At 37.0% G+C, this 19,654-nt stretch overlaps 2 long non-coding RNA genes across 2 annotated transcripts in view; both read right to left on the reverse strand.

Annotated features, from left to right (window-relative positions):
- Positions 1–1,931: 1,931 nt before the first annotated feature.
- On the reverse strand, positions 1,932–4,845 carry LOC306999479. Its single transcript, XR_013797862.1, has 3 exons — positions 4,102–4,845; positions 3,822–3,910; positions 1,932–2,683 (listed from the first exon to the last, which is right to left on the reverse strand). It is a non-coding gene; the product is annotated as an uncharacterized lncRNA (long non-coding RNA).
- A 3,229-nt stretch (positions 4,846–8,074) lies between these two features.
- Positions 8,075–19,654, reverse strand: part of LOC307001741 — a 253,624-nt gene continuing 242,044 nt past the window's right edge. The window contains exon 3 of the long non-coding RNA XR_013798311.1: positions 8,075–8,478. This is a non-coding gene — a long non-coding RNA (uncharacterized lncRNA). The remainder of the gene's footprint in view (positions 8,479–19,654) is intronic.

A 19,654-nucleotide genomic window follows, 5' to 3' on the forward strand; every position in this document is an offset into this window, starting at 1 on the left:
TGCTGCGTTTTGAACTAGCTGTAGTTTGTTTGTTAAGCGTGCAGGGCAACCACCCAGTAGAGCATTACAATAATCTAGCCTTGAGGTCATAAACGCATGAACTAATTGTTCCGCATTTGTCAATGAGAGCATATGGCGTAATTTAGATATATTTTTAAGATGGAAAAATGCGGTTTTACAGATACTAGACACGTGACTTTCAAATGAAAGATTGGTATCAAAGAGCACACCCAGGTTCCTAACCGACGATGAAGACTTAACAGAGCAGCCATCAAGTGTTAGACAGTACTCTAGATTATTACGTGTGGAAGTTTTTTGTCCAATAATTAGAATCTCTGTTTTTTCAGAATTTAGTAGTAGGAAATTACTAGTCATCCAATTTTTTATATCAGCTATGCATTCCGTTAATTTTGTGAATTGGTAGGTTTCGTTAGGTTTTGAAGAAATATACAGCTGAGTGTCGTCGGCATAACAGTGAAAGCTAATTCCATGTTTCCTAATGATATCTCCTAATGGTAGCATATACAGAGTGAACAGCAGCGGTCCTAATACTGAGCCTTGTGGTACGCCATACTGAACTTGTGATTGATAAGACATCTCATCATTTACTGCTACAAACTGATAACGGTCAGATAAGTATGATTTAAACCATGCTAGTGCAATTCCACTAATGCCAACATAATGTTCGAGTCTATTTAAAAGGATGTTGTGGTCAATGGTGTCAAATGCAGCACTAAGATCAAGTAATACTAATAGAGAGATACAACCACGATCGGATGATAAGAGCAAATCATTTGTGACTCTAACGAGAGCTGTCTCGGTACTATGGTACGGTCTAAATCCGGACTGAAAATCCTCGCAGATATCATTTCTTTCAAGAAAGGAACACAGTTGTGAGGATACTGCTTTTTCTAATATCTTTGACAGAAATGGCAGATTAGAGATCGGCCTGCCCTTGTGAAAAAAAAGTGCACTTTAGTGTACTTTTATAAAGTGTACTTATTACACCAATAATATACTTTAAAAGTATACACTTAAGTGTGAATTAAATGCAATCTTTTGGGCGCACTTAATGCACATTAAGTATAATTAATTTCAAATTTATTACATATTAAGTTGAAATAAAATGCAATAAGTTGCCATTAAGAGTGATTTTTTGGAACAACTTAAGTGGGACTTTAATACAACTTTATATCTACTTTCATAATTGCTTCTAGTGTCTTTAAAATATACTTAAAGTGCACTACACAATATACTGACACACAATTAATGTGAACTAAAATATACTTTAATGTCAGTTAAAAATACACTTAAGTGTGAATTAAATGTATTGTTTTGGGCGCACTCAATGCACATTAAACGCGTAATTAATTTCAAATGTATCACATATTAAGTTGAAATAAAATGCAATAAGTTGCCATTAAGAGTGATTTTTTGGAACAACTTAAGTGGGACTTTAATACAACTTTATATCTACTTTCATAATTGCTTCTAGTGTCTTTAAAATATACTTAAAGTGCACTACACAATATACTGACACGCAATTAATGTGAACTAAAATATACTTTAATGTCAGTTAAAAATACACTTAAGTGTGAATTAAATGTATTGTTTTGGGCGCACTCAATGCACATTAAGTGTAATTAATTTCAAATGTATCACATATTAAGTTGAAATAAAATGCAATAAGTTGCCATTAAGAGTGATTTTTTGGAACAACTTAAGTGGGACTTTAATACAACTTTATATCTACTTTGATTACAGCTTCTAGTGTCTTTAAAATATACTTTAAGTGCACTACACAATATACTGACACGCAATTAATGTGAACTAAAATATACTTTAATGTAATATACATGTACATCGTTCGTTATATAATTAAATACATTTATAATTATCATTTTTTATAATAAAGTTGTAATTTAGTACATTTCAAATTTTAATAAAAAAAAATCTCTTAATAACCTAGTTACAATCAAAAGAAACACTATACATAAACACAAACAGTTACAACACTTTAACTCCTTTAGAAAGAGTCTGGAGGACAATGAAGCTTATATGCACAATCATTTTCTTCCTCAAATACAAAGGTACCTAAACATCACAGAAAACATTATGCATTTTTACATTTTCAGAAAACATTCTGTATGATATATAAAATTGTTTTTGTTTCCATGTAATTTACTGGTACTACTACTTTTGGGGTAATTTGGTCCCCATAAAAAAAACACATACACATACATACACACACACACACACACACACACACACACGCACACGCACGCACGCACACACACCTAATATTAACAAAGATGAATAAATACAGTAAATAAATTGTTCATTGTTAGTTCATTTTGGCTAATGTATAAACTAATGTTAGCAAATGAGACTTAATATTAAAGTAAATATATTAAAGCTCTTAAACCTTTACTAGCACCAACAGGACCAAATGGTTTCTTCTAAAATCTTACTCAATTACAGTGAATGTAAGTTTGTCTAAAAACAAAAAACAAAACAAAATCTGAAGAACTCCAACGGCATAAAAACAAGAAAATTCAAAATCGTTTGTCACCAAATGTTTTGAAGTTGTTGGAAAGTGCTGTTTATGTCTATGTCCCAGAAGCTCTCCAGAGTATATGTGAATGGAAATGTTCCAGAGAAGCAGGAAAGTCAGAAAAAATACCTTGAAGAAAGAAAACAAAAACAGAAGGAAAACAATTGTTTATAAAAACAGATCCAGTCCATTATTATATTTGGCTCAATTGAATGAAAGTGATAGATATACAGTTGCGCTTTAAAGTTTATATACACCTTGCAGTATCTGCAAAATGTTAATAATTATAGTAATAAGAGGGATAACAAAAAATTGTGTTCTCTTTTTATTTAGTACTGCCCTGATGAAGCAGTTTATTCATTCCCCAATCAAATGTCAAAATATTTTCGTCATAGTTGTCGTCATTTAAAACTGGTTTTTATTTAGTTATCCTCTCGTTTTCGTCTGTGAAAAAATGTCGGTGACGAAAATAATGATGAAAATTATTCGTCATTAGTAACATTGCAAGATGGCTGTGGATGAACACCAGTTGTTTGAAACAGCTTTGGCCGCTACAATGAACGAGTTAGACTTTTATCTAAAAGAGGAACCGAAGACGGTGCTCGAAACGTTCCTTTGTAAGAAGGATGTTTTTACTGTTTTGCCGGCAAGAGTCTAATCTACCAGTTAGCTCCGCTGGTAGCTAGGCGTATGGGGCTTAGTTGTGATTGGTCGTACTAGTATTATCCAATTGCGTGCAGTGAGATTTTCAAATACATGCTTGGTGCCGCCCCTCGAGTTGGCTGATTTATATTACTCAATGCCAGACCCTTAATCTTTCGGATTTGGGTCTGGATTTCCAGGCTAGCAGTTCCTGGATGTTAAAGTTGAATTTACTGTCCAATTCGAACCACTGAATATGCGAAGCGGAAACATTTTTTTGACCGAAAATCACCTGTCAAATATTATAGGTTGTATTTTTAAACCATTTGAATATTTTTGAAGTAAAATATTAAAGGTGAATATGGATTATTGGATTTTTAATAATGAAAATGGGTTTGAAATGTTTTTAATCGAAATATTCACAGCTTAAATTTCAACCCAATGCAAGCCCTAAAAATACAATGCATTAAAATGCAAGCATAGTAAATGCAATGCATTTTTTTTTTTTTTCAAGTAGTGCAATTCAACAGGCTTTTTTGTTTCAAAAACATTTGGCATTATTTTACTTCCATACCCAAGACCCATGCAAACGTATCCTCATCTTGGCTTGTAAGTTTCAGCTTACCGCGCACATCTTCATGAAGGATGTTCCTGTATTTACTGGCACCACGGTTGACACAGCAATTCTGCGGCCCTCTTCCTTTGGTTTGATACCTGTAAAATATATGAAGATTATAGGGGCATCTGTAAATGCACAGGTGGGAATTTATTACTTACAAATGGAGAAGATTTAAAGTATTTAAAAGCTATAGGGATAGTAAGTGACTTGATAGCAGTGTTTCAGCTTGATCAGGGTGTGCTGTCTGTGCAACAATTCATGACAAATTATGTAACGTTAACATCACCTCATCAATAAAGGCCTGTGATTCCACACCGCTTGCACTGTATCTCCAATCACAAATGAACTGATCCTGCAAAATGAACGTGTAACTCCAGATAAGCACAAAAAAATAACATATTCCAAAACAAATAGTAACTGAACAACTCACTCTTCAAATGCAAAAATAAAAAAATAATGCTACATTACAAGCATTATTTCTAGAGTGATATATTAAATATGTATGGTGGTTATAACATTGATTATATGTATTAAATGTATATAAATGTCTTCGAGTGTTACAATATTGGATCTGTATTTAGCAAATTTGTCATTTAGTAATGTTTAAATGATTTAAAAAGTCGGTTTAATTAAATTATATATTTTTTCAGCAGCCAAATTCGTCGAACACACCCACACGCGAACATATTATGATGTAAGAAATTATTAGAATGCAATCATAGATAAATTATTGAAAACTTATTCACCTCCCAGTCCCGAGTCTATTGCGTATGTCTGCGATGTAAATAATGTAACGTTAATGTGTTAACGTACACTCTTAATCGCAATAACAACTGCCATGTTACGGTGAAAATTTTAAAATAAAGAAAGCATCAAGATATACTTACTTGACTCATTATTGCAGTATAACGTCTCATCTGTAATCAAACGTGGCGTTCTCTTCCTGATCCTTTCCTCACGAATCGCGATTACAGAAACATAACAGTGCATTTTTCAAACTCTAGTGAAGTAGTGCGTCATCGTGACGTAGTATTTCTGGCGCATGCGCAATAAATAAAGTTAATATATGTCATTCATGGTTATATTTCAGCTTTTTAATTTCTGTTCAAACTCATTGTGTTGTTAGACTCTGTAAGTTCACAAAACTTGATTCATTCACCTAACTAAAAGTCAATCATTCTTATAGTGTAGTGTAGTCTAATTTAAATTAAATGTATTTTAACTGAATTTAAATGCAATTTAATTTTGTTTAGATTTGTTTAACTTTGCTCACAACTAAATGTGTTTAATTTACTTAGATCAACATAATGATATTAAAAGTATTCTCTACACAGATGTAAAGTACAATACATTAATATTACATTAAGAACTCCTCTCATAAATTACATTTTATTGTCAAATATTATGTAGAAAACTGACACTTTTAATTGAGTTCATAGAGCAGAAGCTGGTGATAAAAATGTCAACAATAAGTTGTACTGGAGTATACTGTATAAACAAATGTATTGCAGTTTAGAGGAAAAATACATTTCAAGTGCATTAATGCACACAATATATATTATAGACTAAACACATTTAAAATACATCAACAAAATAATTAGTAAACACACTTGAGTTGAAATTAAAAACAATTATTTTTTTCATATTTTCCATTAAAATTATTCTTTTATTTAGTATATTAGTCAATACATCAAAATAACTGTTTAAGTAAAACTTAATTAGACATTATTACAACGTGCCTTTTTAAAACATGCACTTACGTGTGTTTAGAAATATTGTCATGAAAGTGTACTTACTTTAAGTTAAACTTAATTAGACATTATAACAAAGTGCATTTGTGAAAAGTGCACTTAAGTGTGTTAAGAAATATTGTGATGAAAGTGTACTTACTTGAAGTTAAACTTAATTAGACATTATAACAAAGTGCATTTGTAAAAAGTGCACTTAAGTGTGTTTATAAATATTGTGATGAAAGTGTACTTACTTTAAGTTAAACCTAATTAGACATTATTACAAAGTGCATTTGTAAAAAGTGCACTTAAGTGTGTTAAGAAATATTGTGATGCAAGTGTACTTACTTTAAGTTAAACTTAATTAGACATTATTACAAAGTGCATTTGTAAAAAGTGCACTTAAGTGTGTTAAGAAATATTGTGATGAAAGTGTACTTACTTTAAGTTACACTTAATTAGACATTATTACAAAGTGCATTTGTAAAAAGTGCACTTAAGTGTGTTAAGAAATATTGTGATTAAAGTGTACTTACTTTAAGTTAAGCTTAATTAGACATTATTACAAAGTGCATTTGTAAAAAGTGCACTTAAGTGTGTTAAGAAATATTGTGATTAAAGTGTACTTACTTTAAGTTAAGCTTAATTAGACATTATTACAAAGTGCATTTGTAAAAAGTGCACTTAAGTGTGTTAAGAAATATTGTCATTAAAGTGCATTCCCTTTAAGTACACTTAAGTGGTATTTAATTTGAACTATATTATATTATCTGCAAGTGCACTTTTCAAAAAGTATACTTTTATGATATTAAGCACAAAAAAAGTACGCTTTCAATACAATTAAGCACACTTCTTTTTCACAAGGGTGTAATTGACTAGTTTTGTAGGATCAAGTTGCGTTTTTTTACCAAGCGGTTTAATCATAGCTATCTTAAAGGTTTTTGGTATGTATCCTAGAGACAAAGATGAATTAATGATATTAAGAAGAGGATCTATGACATCTGGAAGCATCTCTTTCAGTAGCTTAGTCGGTATAGGGTCTAACATACAAGTTGTCGATTTAGATGATTTGACGAGTTTGCAAAATTTTTCTTCTCCTATAGTAATGAATGAATCAAAATTTCCCTCAGGGAGACTACAATGCACTTCCTGATGCGATACTGTATTAGACAGTTGCATACACTGTTAGACCTTACCGTTTTTTTACAGTAATTTACTGTTAATTGTACAGTTCTTTACTGTAATATACAGTTTGTTACTGTAAAATGCACTAAATTTAAACTCGAGTTAAAACTTATTTCACTTGCAGAAACCGACTGCCTTAAATTGACCAACTGTCATTTAAATGTATTAACTAAAATGTGTAATGCATTAATAATGTGAGAAAAGAGTTAAGAACTTTCATTAGAAACCACTAAAAAACTTAAGTACATAAAAATATTTCCACAGTCACCGCCTGTTAAATAAAGCAACATGCAGCGTATCATCAATGTTTCTAGATTTTCTCCTGGACTGAAGCACAGGCTCTACTCTTCAGCACAATGGTGACCCAAAAAACTAAATTTTACAGTAAACTATAAACCTGTTTTATAACTAACAGTTTATTACTGTTTAAATACTTTTCGTGGGTGTGTCTTTTTATCTTACACTGTTAACCCTCAGGGGTCTGAGGGGTTTTTGGGGCCCTTGAGAGGTTTTGACATGCCCTGACATTTGTGCAAATTTCAGCTACTTACAACATACCTTTGGCCAACACATAATTCTGCTGTATTGCAGCGCAAACTCTGCTACAATAATATGTGAGCAAAATGGAAGTTACATGTTTGCATTTTATAGAAAAAAAATATTATGCGTGGTTAGTAAGTTTTGGGGAAAAATTTGTCACTGCAATGAGCTCATATAACTCATACTGAATAGTTTGGCACAAGACTTTTGAGTTACCATTCTTGTAGGCTAGAATGTTTACTACAAAATGATGTGAAAATCATTCTGATCACTCTTTCACAAAACAACAATATAATGATTTAAACTTTGCAAGTCAGTTTTTGTGCCAGCACTGCTTTATGCGTAGGGGTGTTGATGGCCATGAATATGAATGAGGGGAGACAATAGACACTCCCCCATCCATGGCTAATGCCCCCATCACGGTGCTGTGAGGCAGAGAGGAGAATCTGAGAATGAGAGGAGATTCAAAGGTTTTGTTTTTTAATCTGTTTTTATTGTAATTCCTCTATGTGGAGGAACTAAATGTTGTGCCTCACAAGACCACAGTGCTACCGTACATATATAAACATATAGTACCAGTCAAACGTTTGGACACATTACCATTTTTAATATTTTTAATATTTTTGGAAGATGGCTGCATTTATTTGATAAAAAATACAGAAACAACAGTAATATTGTGAAATATTATTACAATTTAAAATAATGATTTTCTATTTTAATATACTATAAAATATAATTTATTTATTTGATCAAAGCTGAATTTTCAGCATCCTTACTCCAGTTTTCAGTGTCACATGATCCTTCAGAAATCATTCTAATATCATGATTTGATAATCAGGTATTATCAATGTTGGAAACCGTTGTGCTGCTTAATATTTTTTTATAACCTGTGATATTTTTTTCAGGATTCACTGATTAAAAAGAAAAGCATTTATTCAAAATAGAAATATTTCCTAACAATATAACTTAACACATCCTTTAAAAAAAAGAAAGAAAGGTAGTGTATACTGTTACAAACAGACTCATGGGCGAATGTGAGTAAACAGAGGTCACTTGCGGTCCAGTTTCCCGTGCGGGCAGGAATCACGCAGTCTGTGCAACCATGTCAACATCAGTCTCGGTTTTCCATGACAGGGTGGACTTGGACCTGTTGCTTGTTTGCCATGGCTCTCTTCGGGACCGGTGCTTGGACATGTTCATTGTCACATCTGTTGATAACACAATCAAAGAAACTGTATTATTATCGCTATCAATCACTATAGCCATGGATTAAGAAAAAGACAACCGATTTTGTAATTTCACACAAGAATAGGTAGGCCCTACTTGTATATTATGACGAGTATATTATGTACAGAGGTGTCAAGTAACGAAGTACAAATACTTCGTTACATTACTTAAGTAGAAATTTTGGGTATCTATACTTTACTTGAGTAATTATTTTTCAGCCGACTTTTTACTTCTACTCCTTACATTTTCACGCAATTATCTGTACTTTCTACTCCTTACTTTTTAAAAATAGCCTCGTTACTCCTATTTAATTTCTGCTTGTTTTCATTCCGGCTTGTCGTCGTTCAAAAAATGGGCAATTATACTATAGATCTGAGTCCCGCCTCCTGAACACACATCGCTAAACTGATTGGCTTTGTGTTTTCTTTCTAACTTGTGAGAGGCTGTCCGCGCGGCGCGCTGTAGTTACATTTTGTTGTGCGAAGCGGCACAACTCCTCCGAAGGAAACCTACTGTAGATGCGGTAAGCGAGGGAGAAATTAATCAACCGTTTTGTGCTCAAGAATACGGGGCAAATCGCGTCAAATATTGCTTTGGGGACAGCCGTTTTTACAATATTGCCTACTGTATGACAATCGCGGGATAAGTGGCAAACATAATCGTTAGTGTGTGTGTGTGTGTGTGCGTGCGTGCGCGCGTGTGTGAGAGAGAGAAGAGAGAGAGTGTGTGCGTGTGTGTGAGAGGGAGACTGAGTGTGCGTGTGTGTGTGTGTGTGTGTGTGTGTGTGTGTGTGTGAGAGAGAGAGAGAGAGAGAGAGAGTGAGTGTGTGTGTGAGAGAGAGAGAGATAGTGTGTGTGTGTGTACACGTGTGTGTGTGTGTGTGAGAGAGAAGAGAGAGAGAAGAGAGAGTGTGTGTGTGTGTGTGTGTGTGCGCGTGCGTGTGTGTGTGTGTGAGAGAGAGAGAGAGTGTGTGTGTGTGTGCGCAACCATTATAGTGTCAAAATATCCCCACAAAGATGGCAATATCTGAAATCCTTATATGCGGCTGAAACAGGGAGCCTAGTGCCTCACAAGTTTTTCAACATTTACATTTTAATATATATAACATTATAGTCATTATGGCCTTAGATTTTTTTTTTTTGGATGCACTATAGGCCCCTTTGGCGCGGTCTAAGCTTTTGTCCTTAATGGCATTTTTTGCCTTGCATTACTTTTACTTTTATACTTTAAGTAGTTTTAAAATCCAGTACTTTTACACTTTTACTTGAGTAAAAAGCTTGAGTTGATACTTCAACTTCTACAGAAGTCATTTTAAACCCTAGTATCTGTACTTCTACTTGAGTAATGAATGTGAATACTTTTGACACCTCTGATTATGTATATTGTAAACACAATTCCATTTCATCAGTAAAATATTACGTCTGTGCACTTACCATCATTCTTGATTGAGAACTGAACGACACCTGCGTGTCCCTCTGCGGTGCTGGAGAAGGAGAGTGTGATGCAAACACATTCCTAAAATAATAAAAACAACTGTTAGCATACATTATCCAAATATGGGCGATTAATGGGTATGGACGCACAATGCATGTAGTCTATATATCTGTTAATGGGCCATAGGACGGAGAAATATCTATTTATGGGCCATAGATCGCGAGCTGTTGATGGCCATTATCTGCGCACGCATTTAGAGCATTTCAAACATTTACACCTGTATTCACAATCATCTGTGGCAATATTTTAGCGTGTGTCATAGGCTAACCAAAACCGAACATTTATATATAAAAATATAATGTCTAGTATTTAGACAGTATCACATTTTACCGGAGGCTGAAATATATTTGCACGAAATCATATTTACACCTAAGCAGATATTCGCAAAAGTCAGTATTTTTAGCATGATAATCAGTGTCATAAGCTAATCAAAACGGATTGAAATATAATATAAATATGTTTAGAGAGTAATATCACATTGAAACACGACCATATACGAATGTTAGGGATATTGTAAGGCAATCTTTCCTGTAAGATGTCAAAAGCTAACCAAAACTAAGCAAAATATAGTCTGAAAATTCACATGAGTTCTATATAATCAGAAAAGAATTATATAAACACTAAACAACTTACTCGAACTTGTATCCTCGGCGGGATCAATTCGCTCTTGAAAATGAAGCCGTTCTCCGTCTGAGGAAAAGGTGAATTCTTCCTCGCTGTCCATAATCATCTGGAGGACGACTTTACCAGAGAAGCGTGCCATCCTCAAAACACGATGAACTATCCGTGAATCTGACGAGAAACTGCGTGATGGCATTGATCGGAGGGCGTGTGCGAGGAATATAGATCACCTCAACTATTAGCATGTGAATAGCGCCGGGGGGCGTGGCGGCATCAGCTCATTAAAAATAATGAAGAGAGAACGAAAAACTGCGCCTCTCCTTGGTTTCAAACGGATTACATAAACTAAGAATATGTGTTTTTTAATATAAATTACTTATTTTAAAAGAAGAGAATTCTAGCTTCATAAAGACAAATGTCTCGTTCCTGAGTGACAAGTATTCGCTGAGTTACAGTTCATTTTCGGACGCGTTTCAGAATGGACTTCCCTGACAGAGAGAAGGCAGAACTCGCATCATGTTTATTTTTCTTTATTTGGCGAAAGACACAACACTTTGTTTTTATTGTGAGTATACACAAAAAAAAATAGAAACTTAACTGGATCGAATGATGTAAAACACTTAAATGTAAGATCAAAACCAACAAAGTATTTTGAATCTCTTTTGCACTGATAAGAAAAAAAGCGAGCAGATCACGCCGGCGTGATTGCCGACCCCAGGGGGTTAACCCTTTCAACCCCACAGGAAAATCCACACTACAAAGAGTAAAAATGAACATTGATAAGATAATTAAGTGAATATGTAAGTGATTGTTGAGCATTAGTGATGAACACCTGCTGTTAACAAGCAGAATCACTGAAGGAAAGAGGAACACAAGAACAGAAAATAGAGAAATACAAGAACTACAACTGACTTCCAGCCATTACACATTATTACACGTATTATTAACCAGTATGACTTTATTTCTGTCATACATCTACAGAAGTAGTTATTGATATGTTAAATTGAAAATGTTTGATTTGAAGTTACCATTATAGAGATAGATGATTGCGATTATATTCACTATCATGACGAATTCATTATATAGCCTGTCCATTCACTAAGATGTTACTTCTCACTCATTCAGAGTTTAATTCTCAATCAGAAGTGTTACATTACCACCACTGTGAAACAACAGCAACAATGACTAATTGATTTCTAACTCAAGCATAATCAAAAATAACACAGCTACACTGCAATACAGAAACACAGAAATATCACAAATTAGAATATGCATCTCAACAATGGTGGGAATACATATTTTTAATTATTATTCATGCAGCAGAGCATGCTGGGAGTTTTATACTATCCTGGTACCCAGCTTGCATTGCGACATGAAACTTTTGATCGTCACTATTGTTGAGATTCATACGCTGATTGTTGATGTCTGTGTGTGCCTGCGTCAAGCAGGAGTTAATACAATTTTAATGCTCTATATGATTTAAATAAATTTCAGTTGACCTGATTACAGAAATATTGCTGGATTTCATGTTGTAGATTATCAGATATATGGCATTAAACCCATAAATTCATATCTTACATACAAAAATAAGCAAAAACTCATGAATGATTATGACATCATCATAAAACCAAAAACTCCTGATCAACTTCGTCTTGACTTGTTATTTCCGTAACAAATGCGCTTTATAAATTCACTGTTACAACAGCCAGAGAGAGATGAATGGAATAATTTTTTAAGACAAGGTACAAGAGACCAACTAAAGCAAATACTGATCTCCATCATGGTGACAACAAACTTTGTTATTAACAAAATCTCTGTTCATTCTCAACAATAACTTTTGTACATGTATGGAAGAAATAATGTTAAACTGGTTTCACACTCAAGTGTGGCTGGAAGTCAGTTGTAGTTCTTGAGTTTCTCTTTTTTTCTGTTCTTGTTTCTCTGTACTTCAGTGATTCTGCTTATCAGAAGTTCATCAGTGTCTCAATTCACTCACTTCTTTTCATTCACTCTGTCAAGTGGACGTAACCGATGTTAGGGCAGAGGGTCAATAACCACACTCCGGAGGAGCAGACACCAGAGGACACCAAGACCAAGAGGCGGACAACAAGAAGTGAATTTTAAAAGGTAAGTATTTTATTAATTTAAAATAATAAAAGCAGTGATGCGAATGTTCGTGGCTGGGACCCGGCGTGGGAAGAGGAACGGGGGGTGCAGGTAAGTGGTTCTTCGGGGGTTCCTCTTCTCGCTGGTTCGTGGGTGAGACAGTGGCTTTCTTCGTCTCTTCGACCTGTCAGATGTGCTCGTGAGACAGGCAAAGGACAGCGCTCAGACTCGGCTGGTGTGTGTGTTCGTAGAACAGCCGATGGAAGGACAGCAGTTTCTCCTCTTCTCCGAGGGACAGACAGTGACAGCGCTCAGGCTCGGCTTGTGTGTGTGTTCGTAGAACAGCCGATGGAAGGACAGCAGTTTCTCCTCTTCTCCGAGGGACAGACAGTGACAGTGCTCAGGCTCGGCTTGTGTGTGTGTTCGTAGAACAGCCGATGGAAGGACAGCAGTTTCTCCTCTTCTCCGAGGGACAGACAGTGACAGCGCTCAGGCTCGGCTTGTGTGTGTGTTCGTAGAACAGCCGATGGAAGGACAGCAGTTTCTCCTCTTCTCCGAGGGACAGACAGTGACAGTGCTCAGGCTCGGCTGGTGTGTGTGTTCGTAGAACAGCCGATGGAAGGACAGCAGTTTCTCCTCTTCTCCGAGGGACAGACAGTGACAGTGCTCAGGCTCGGCTTGTGTGGCCGGATCACGGTACTTTACCCGCCTGCGCTCTGTTATGGAAATTTTACTTTTTAATGAGTTCTTTTACTTTTATATGGGTACAACTTTTATTAACGTTGAAGATGTATTGTTTACTCATAAGGAAAATAATCATATAAGCAAAAAGCACATTATTAAAGATATAAAACCAAGCTTTTAGAAATGTATAAGTTAGGACAAACTTTCAGGAACGAAATGTTCTCTGAGTCATGTGAAGGCTGACAATATGTGTGTGCGCAGTTTCGATCAGCACACGAGATCTGTAGCTAAAAGCAGGGAACTTTTTGCTGACATGACAAGTGTTCTGTCTAGATAGAAATAAAATGTTGGACATGAGATCATAAGCACATGAGACCATGAGCTAAGAAGTCTGGGTTTAAGGTAACAAAAGGGTTTTTTACACAGGATGTGTTAGGGTATATAACATTGGCAATACAACACAGATTCCAGCAGCCGCAGAAGGACGGGGTCACGCAGTTCCTAACGCACCACACGAACAACCACCACCGCTCTGCAGCCCTCCAGAAAATGAAAGTAAAGACTTTGTTCTTGGATGGATTGGACAGTGACATTTCAAAAGCAATTCAAAAGAGCTGTGTCGGATGGCAACTGGCCTCCACAGTAGAAATGAGACGACACGCAAGACATCATGAAAGCACAGCGAAAAACCAAAGCAGCCAAGCAAGACAAAGACCTCATGTTGGCCCTGGTGACAATGCAAGGTGTGTATATGGGCAACAACAACTCCAACCATCACCAACAGAACCAGAGAGGCACTGGCAGAGGAAGTGGCAGCGGTCGTGGTCGTGGAAAAGGACGAAACTGTCAACCATTTCAACAACAACGCCAAGAGCCCTATGATCCAGACAAATGTTTTAATTGTGGATGAAAAAGACATTGGCGTGGTGAATGCCCACACGGCGAAGGCGGGAATCAGGCGGATGAAAGGAGGAGGAGGGGGTGAGCGACGGGGGTTCCTGTCTCTCCAGCTGATGAGTATAATTTACCTTTATTTTCTGATTCTGCTCTATGCAATGAAGACTTGCTTGCTAGGGTTTTCTATAAGACTCATATTTCTTTACCCTTGATAGAAATGACTGTTAATGACGTATCTTTACTATTTCTGCTTGACACGGGAGCTTCCAATTTTGTAATTAAAGCCACAGAGTGTTAAAAAACCAGTTCCACTCTCTGGGAAGACGACTTCTTCCAGAGGTGCAACTGGTCGTGTGGTCATAGAACAATATTCGAAAACACTTGAGTGTTCAATTGAAGGGGAAAAAATAAAATAATAATGTGCATTGTTTTTTAAATTACTAAGTTATGCCCAGTGAATTTAATGCGAAGGGATTTACTTTGTAAGTTGGGTGTTTCTGTTCATTGTAGTGATCAGGGCTTATCGGCTGACATGAGAATGACGCATGAAACTGAAGGCACAGAGGATTTTTCTCTGTTTGTATATGAATGGCAGATTTCTGACACATGTCTGACCACAAAGCGGCTCAGGACAGTGTTGCCATCTTCTGACTTTATGGAAGACTCAGATTTACATTGCACTTCTCATGTGAGCACTGATCATGATGGTGAATATGCGCAGCGATGATTTAATGTTGACATAGAAATTGTGACGACTGACTATGTGTATTGGACTGACCAATGGTGTGTTTTGAATGTGAAATTGACTGACAAACAGACAGTGTTTTATGACATGGAAAATGCACAAGCCTCATATCACTGGCCAAACCAGTGAAGGCTGAATGGCGTGACGCGGGTCCCTTCATGGCCAGGTGCCATGGACTGACCGACTGGGTCATGATAGATCAAAAACGAATGATCTGCCAAAGTGAAAATACCGTTTGGTTCAAATAGCCATGTCATAAAACACAGAAGTTGGATGAGGAAGTGAAACTAAACAGACTGAGTTTAACACAACTCCCTGTCATAACAGACGGGTTGGAGAGAGTTTCCAAATTGTTTATGGGCTACTGATAAAAAATGTAGGTCTGATTGCAGATTGTGAGCCGATTCAAATAAAGACCAAATCCGACTATAGACCAAAAAGAAAATGCAGTATCCATTGAAAAATAAAACAGATCAGCAGAGAAGGCTGCAGCTCGACTTCCTGTTCAGATAACCATAGCAATACAGCTGAATGAGGAACTAGGTGACAGAAGCGATGAAACAACACGCTTCTGCCTATGATAAAGAGAAATGGAAGAAGGCAGGCTGTGAATATAAAAATGAACAATGGGGCCCCAGCCAATAAATAACAAACCATGTTTACCTTCTCATTTTCTTTCAGGCATATGCTAAACCGACGCATGGATTGGATCACGCATCGAAAATGGAGATGTTTACTATTATGCAAAATAACTGATTTACCAAAGTTTTTTTCCACAGTGGCAGCAGATTTTTGCAGCAGATGTTTGATTTGTGGGACTAACAATGTGGGGAGGGGTCAGGCAATGATTCAGGTGGGGCACCCCAGGCCGCAGAGACCATTCTCAAATGTAATGTTCGATTATATTGACTTATCAAAATCTGACAAAAAGAAATACTGCGTAGTGGCAGTCGACATGTTTTCAGAATGGGTAGAAGCCATGCCAACAACAAAGGCAGATTCAAAAGGAGTGGCAAAACTGCTCCTACAAAAATTGTCCCACGATGGGGAAATCCTGAAAAATTATTAAGTGACAATAGCTCACATTTTGTAAACAGTGCAATCTCAGCAGTTGAAGCATTCCTATTACCATCCGGAAGCGGGAGGAGCTAACTTAAATGAGAATGAGAAAGAGGGGACGCGCACAGCTCTCACCATTTGAGATTCTGTTTGCTCGCCCACCTCAGATGGACTGGGAGGCACAAAATCCTCGAACATTGCCTGACACCACTATTTGTGAGCATGACATGTTGCAATATTGTGTTGAGCTGGATAAGGTGTTCTGTGATATCTCAAAACAGGTCCAGGCAGCAGTTCCAGAGCCAGCAGAGACGGCCCTGCACAGCATCCGGCCAGGAGATTTCGTGTTGATAAAGGATCTGAGACGAAAGCATTGGAAGGCGAAAAGGTGGCAGGGGCCATTCCAGGTTTTGCTGACAACTCACACTGCGGTGAAAGTCGAGGAGAGGGCTTCGTGGATGCCATGGGACGCGCTGTCGAGAAGCATCAGCTCATGCGGGTAGCTGCAACGGAAGAAGAATCCCACTCAAAGCTAACGAGTGCCAAACAGAGATCAGACTAACCAGAGGCGTGTCATCCCGTAGGTTACCAATTTGAAAACCACCGTCACTGGAGAGCAGAGGAATCGAATAGTAAGAGATGATCCTGCAATTTTAGAAGTGGTCAGAACTGTATCAAGGACTTTGTGGAACTTTAACGGCGTGGGCATTGGAATAACCTGTCTGATATCAACTAGACCTGCCCTGAGACAAAAATACATAGAGAAACGGGACTGATATCGTTCAAACAAGAACATTTTCTCGCCTGACAAGGTTGTAATGTGTGGCAATATGTTACTAAATCTTATCCTCTTAATTAGTGTGGCTGTGAGCCTAGCACGAGATGATAGCATAGAGGTGAAAATGACAAAGGGTAAAGGGAGTAAGATAAGCATAATATGTGATCCTATTTCAGCAGTAGGACCTGGGTATAATCCAGAACGTTTGAACAAATGGGGTAAGGCCATGTATTTTTGTAAGGATCCATGTCAATGGCAAGGTGTGTACGGAGGTAATCAGGATGCTATCAGAGAGGGTCTATTGACCAGGGCGGGGTATATCTCACTTCAGGGTGATTAAATTAGAGTGATGCCAGAGTTTTTGGAATTAGAAGAAATCACTGAAAATTTAGGAGAATTAATAGGGCTAATTCCATGTACTATGTAGAAATTACTGAATGTGAAAAATTCTATAGAAATCAAATCAATATCTCCAAAGAAAGTCAAATGTCAGAACCCATCAGAACACATCACTAGAGACTTTGGCAGGGTATGGGCAGTGAAACGACAATTAGGAGACGTATGTTTATGTAAATTAGGGACCCAACAAGGGGCAATAATGGCTGGTACATCACACTGTAAAACCACGATAATCATGAATAATAACAAATGTATAACATCTAATGGTACAAATATCACATGTCCAGGTGACGACGATGGCCTCCGAGAGACAACAGCTGGAACAGTATGTCTGTGGTCAAACCACTTTCCACACCCTTCCTAAGAAAGGGATGGGGTGCTGTTATCCAGGACTTTTAGATATAGGAACGGAGGTTTATTTGAAATATGCAAAATGGTAGGAACCTCTTTGTTTTAATTTGACTGACGTCTATCAAAATGTATCAGACATAATAGAACACATGAAAATGGCCGTAGCCACTCCAGATGAAATGTCATCTTCACTAGATAATTGGTTCTTGGGCCTGCAGGGGTGGACGAAATTGTTAATAAGTACCATTATGCCAATTGGATGTTTGATTTTGATTTTCTTGATTTTTCTTTTAATGATTCCATGTTTAATGAATTGTATTTCTAGAATCACTGCTAAGGCAGTGACTGTAACAATGGTGAGAATGAATCCAGGGGAATACACAACAGTGATAAGTAGAGCACCAGAGGACGAAGTTAATGTTTCAGTGGCTGATGATGATGATGATGAGGATTATGAGAACGAGAGCGAACATGAGTTTGACTAGAAAATTAAGTAACCATGGGGAAAATTTACCTGTTGTAAATTACTATGATTATGGAAAAGTAAATGTCAAATTGTGTGTATGTTCTTTGAATGAACATAGGGAGGATTGTTATGGAAATTTTACTTTTTAATGAGTTCTTTTACTTTTATATGGGTACAACTTTTATTAACGTTGAAGATGTATTGTTTACTCATAAGGAAAATAATCATATAAGCAAAAAGCACATTATTAAAGATATAAAACCAAGCTTTTAGAAATTTATAAGTTAGGACAAACTTTCAGGAACGAAATGTTCTCTGAGTCATGTGAAGGCTGACAATATGTGTGTGCGCAGTTTCGATCAGCACACGAGATCTGTAGCTAAAAGCAGGGAACTTTTTGCTGACATGACAAGTGTTCTGTCTAGATAGAAATAAAATGTTGGACATGAGATCATGAGCACATGAGACCATGAGCTAAGAAGTCTGGGTTTAAGGTAACAAAAGGTTTTTTTTACACAGGATGTGTTAGGGTATATAACATTGGCGAAAGGGACTAGCCTTTGCCTTCTCGTGTCAGATGCTCTCTGCGTGAGAATGCCATGGGCCTTCTCATATCAGACGCTGTTTGCGTGGGAACGTCTTATTTCATGCATGAAATAAAATACTTTGTTTAATCTTTTGAGAATCGACTTTGTCTCCTTCATTCAGGTTTTTAGTATTGATAATTTCCACAACAGCTCTCGTTCCGGGTACAGCAGAACGTCGTTGTTGGAGAGTTCGTTGAGACTGGGCTTTCGTTGACGCGAGCGATAGTGCTCGTGAATTGTGGTGCTCAGGGTGTATTGAGCTCCTCGCCACACCGTGCACAAAGGGAAACCTGGACACAGTTTTAGACAGATCAATTTGAAGGGATCTTCATATTCAGACGTCAATTTTCATTCATCACAGTTTCAGAGGAAACACAGTCGTTTGATCTCACCACACTTGTGCATAAATCACTCTTATAAATCCTCACACGTGTGCATTTCCCTCTTTCAGACACTGCAACTCACTTCATCTCCACAGTGATTAATCGACCCGTTTCTCTTCTCGCTGTAGGGTGAATGACCCAAGGAATAGTGTTTTCAGAAGATTGACGTGAGCACATCAGCGATCCTCCCAGCTGTTCCAGTTACTACGTTTCGCTCTATCAACAGGATAACACACACTGCCCGCAACACAGGTTAGTCACGCACTGGTGATGGACAAGCTTCACATGTGGTTTTCTCAAAGGGTAATCAAATGAAGGGTGCACTTAACTTTTCCTCGGTGTGTTATTCCAATCCTGCGGTGGTTTCCTCTCTCACTTTGGCCAGTCACTTCTCCTTTTTCTGCTATATAATCTCCTCACTTACTTCGTGGTGCTGCTGTTCATGGTTGCTTCAGAAAACTCACTTAATGAGCATGTCTCGGGGAAACTTCACAATAGAACACCGATCAGACATTCAACCTTCAGCTTTCTTGTGTTGCGCCGCTGTCAAGACACACACTGCTGTCGGGAGACACACACTTGCCCAG

Source organism: Phoxinus phoxinus (genome assembly GCF_949152265.1).
Source record: "Phoxinus phoxinus genome assembly, chromosome: 1".
NCBI classification, from domain to species: domain Eukaryota; kingdom Metazoa; phylum Chordata; class Actinopteri; order Cypriniformes; family Leuciscidae; genus Phoxinus; species Phoxinus phoxinus.